Raw genomic sequence first — 2,770 nt, 5'->3', positions numbered from 1 at the left:
TTCTCAATAAGTCAGAGCTATTGTTCTCAAATAAAGGAATCTTCAAAACACACAATTTTCATTCTCTGTCTTAGGGAGCTGGGAACCTAAAGTTAATGTTTTCAGGCAGTTGGGGCAGTGCGTCCTGTCTCTGAAATCACCCACTTGTCAGTGCCCGGAAAAACAGGAAAAGCTCCGGAGAGGGGCTGGCCCATGGAGGCTGAGGTTGGGCTGGGGGGTTGGATGGGAGCTAAGGAGCAGAAGGAGATGCAGGGGCTGCCTCCTGGGTCCCCCAGCTCCCCGGAGAAGCAGCCTGCTGAGGAGCACTGGAGGCTCACTCTCAGGAGCTCTGACAGCAAACTTCAAGGCTTCCTAGAGGAGGCTTTAGGATGCTGATGCTCCATATTACCAGTTCTTATCCTCCCCCATATTACTTTATATTAAAAAGAGAGGGACTCAGAGGCTTCTAACCTAACCCCCTGCATCTAAGGTCCAGAGAGGTAGAAATGACTTAATGCAAGAGGTAAGCAGCAAGAGCAGCATTTGAACCCAGAACCTCTGGCCCTGGAGCCACTGCATTACAGGGGAGTAGTATGTCCCTTCCCTCTTTTCTGAGGTCCAGTTGGCTCCTTTGTGGTACGCTACATAAGGTTCTCTGGCAGGGTTTGTCCTGGACCGCCCGAAGGCCCCTTCCCACCTTTGGTGAATCAGGATGTCAGAATTCAGGCAAATAAGAGGGGAAGGGGCAGGACAGCTAGGCTTTTACAGAGAAAGCTCTGATTAGGAGGGATTTGGAGAGAAACCCCCATTTGTGATAGGAAATTATCGGCTGTATTTCATCCTTCCATTTCTCTGGATCAGACTCCTGGGACAGATGTGGCCGGGGGTGGGGTGATCTGTCTTTCCAGGACTGAGAAGTAAACAAAGGAGGTGAGGAGATGGAAGAATGGGGGGATGAGGAAATGGAAGAGACATACAGAGGAGTGGTGGGAGATAGAAGAAAGATGGTGAGCGTAGGGAGATTACAAAGGAGATGAAGCCTGGGGGGAACAGAAGGAGATGGGAGTGACGGGGAGGTGAGAAAAGGTGGAAAGGAGACAATGGGTATGGAGGGGAGGGGAAAGGAAGATGAAGGGGATGCAGATGAAGAGGAGATGAGGAAAGGAAAGGGGAGAGGGAGGCAGAGGGGAAGGTGGGAATGGGAAAGGGGGCGGGATTGAGGGGAGAGGAGGGGCAGAGGAGAGTGATGTAATAGAGGAGAGAAAAGGAGGGAGGAGGGGCGGTGAGTGCATTTGTCTCAGATAAGACTTGTAGTCCGAAGCAGCAGGTTATTCCGGCCCCTCTTGCTAGAATGAGGGGAGAGGGAGCGGAGGCTCTTCTCTAAAAGACTTACTTCCCACCTAATTGCAGCCTCCCAGGAGGCGGCCAAACGGGGAGGCTGGAGCTGGCTCCTGGACCTCTCATTGATCTAGGCCTTGCTGGCTGCCGCGGCCGCGGTCCTACCCTAATGAATCTCTCCGGGCAGGGTTGGCAGCAGGCTGGGTTGCCTGGAGACAGAATTAGACTGAGTGGGAGGCCTTCATTCCCCCTTCATTACTGCCTGGGGATGGCCTCTGCCTGGCCCTAATAAACACTGGAATCCAGGCATTTAGCAGCGAGCCCAGAGCGCCCCGTTAGAGCAGGCTCTGCAGGGGCAGCCCGAGGTCCCGTGGCCAAGGCCTCCCTGAGTGCTCCCCCCCCCCCCAGCGGCATCCTCCTTCCTCAGCCCGTGCCTTCTGAGGAGGACCACACAATCATGAGGAGGACTCTAGATGGGAAAAGGGGAGCTCCGGGTTCTAGTGCTGGCTCTCCGTCATCATCATCTCCATCATCATCATCACCATCACTTGCATTTCTGAAAAGCATTCTACACACGGGGAGGATGGAAGACAGCCCCAGTCCCGGAGGGCAGCCCCGACATTCCCAATTGGGAAACCAGTTTAGACAACGGAGGGGGGAGGGGGACAGGCCGTTTCTGGGGCAGCCGGTGGCAGGTGGCGCTCTGCTGGGGGGCCCGTGCCCTGCCCTCTGCCTCAGCCCTGCAGCTTGGGAGCGGCCCCCCAGGAAGAGACACGCCCATCTGCAAGGACTGCGGATGCACGGTCCTCCGGCTCCACCCCAAGTGCTCCCTGGAGCCCTTTTCTACATCTTTCTAAAGGAAGACAGAAGATTTAGAAGAGGCGGGATGGCTCTGGTCAAGGATTCAGAGGGCTGTTCTTGTGAGGTGGTTCAGATTCTAAGGCCCCCGGTCTACCAGGGTGTGGTGCTCCTGCTTGGGTCTCCAGGGCCGGCCTGGGCGGACACCGAGGAGAAGGAGAAACTTCCTAAGGAACAGAGGTGTCCCCCAAGGGAAAAGGCTCTTACTGACTTCCGCCTCTCAGCACGTTCAAGCAGAGGCCGGATCACCGCTGTCGGGCTGTGGGGGAGATGTGTGGTCCGGCCAGGGGCGCCCATGGCGTCCTGGTCCGAGCTGGGCGTGAGCTCGGCCCGACTGGTCTGATCCATTTCTTCCTCTTCTCTCTCTCTTCCCCTTCCTTCCTTCCTTCCTTCCTTCCTTCCTTCCTTCCTTCCTTCCTTCCTTCCTTCCTTCCTTCCTTCCTTCCTTCCTTCCTTCCTTCCTTCTTTCCTTCCTTCCTTCCTTCTTTTCTTCCTTCCTTCCTTCCTTCCTTCCTTCCTTCCTTCCTTCCTTCCTTCCTTCCTTCCTTCCTTCCTTCCTTCCTTCCTTCCTTCCTTCCTTCCTTCCTTCCTTCCT

At 55.5% G+C, this 2,770-nt stretch overlaps 1 long non-coding RNA gene across 1 annotated transcript in view; it reads left to right on the top strand.

Moving 5' to 3' along the window:
• Nucleotides 1-267: 267 nt before the first annotated feature.
• The window catches only part of LOC141551827 (uncharacterized), an 8,101-nt gene continuing 5,598 nt past the window's right edge, over nt 268-2,770 (top strand). Inside the window, exon 1 of the long non-coding RNA XR_012484975.1 lies at nt 268-502. This is a non-coding gene — a long non-coding RNA (uncharacterized LOC141551827). The remainder of the gene's footprint in view (nt 503-2,770) is intronic.

The sequence above is a fragment of the Sminthopsis crassicaudata genome, chromosome 1 (assembly GCF_048593235.1).
Source record: "Sminthopsis crassicaudata isolate SCR6 chromosome 1, ASM4859323v1, whole genome shotgun sequence".
NCBI lineage: Eukaryota > Metazoa > Chordata > Mammalia > Dasyuromorphia > Dasyuridae > Sminthopsis > Sminthopsis crassicaudata.
This window is presented reverse-complemented; position numbering and strand designations above follow the sequence as displayed.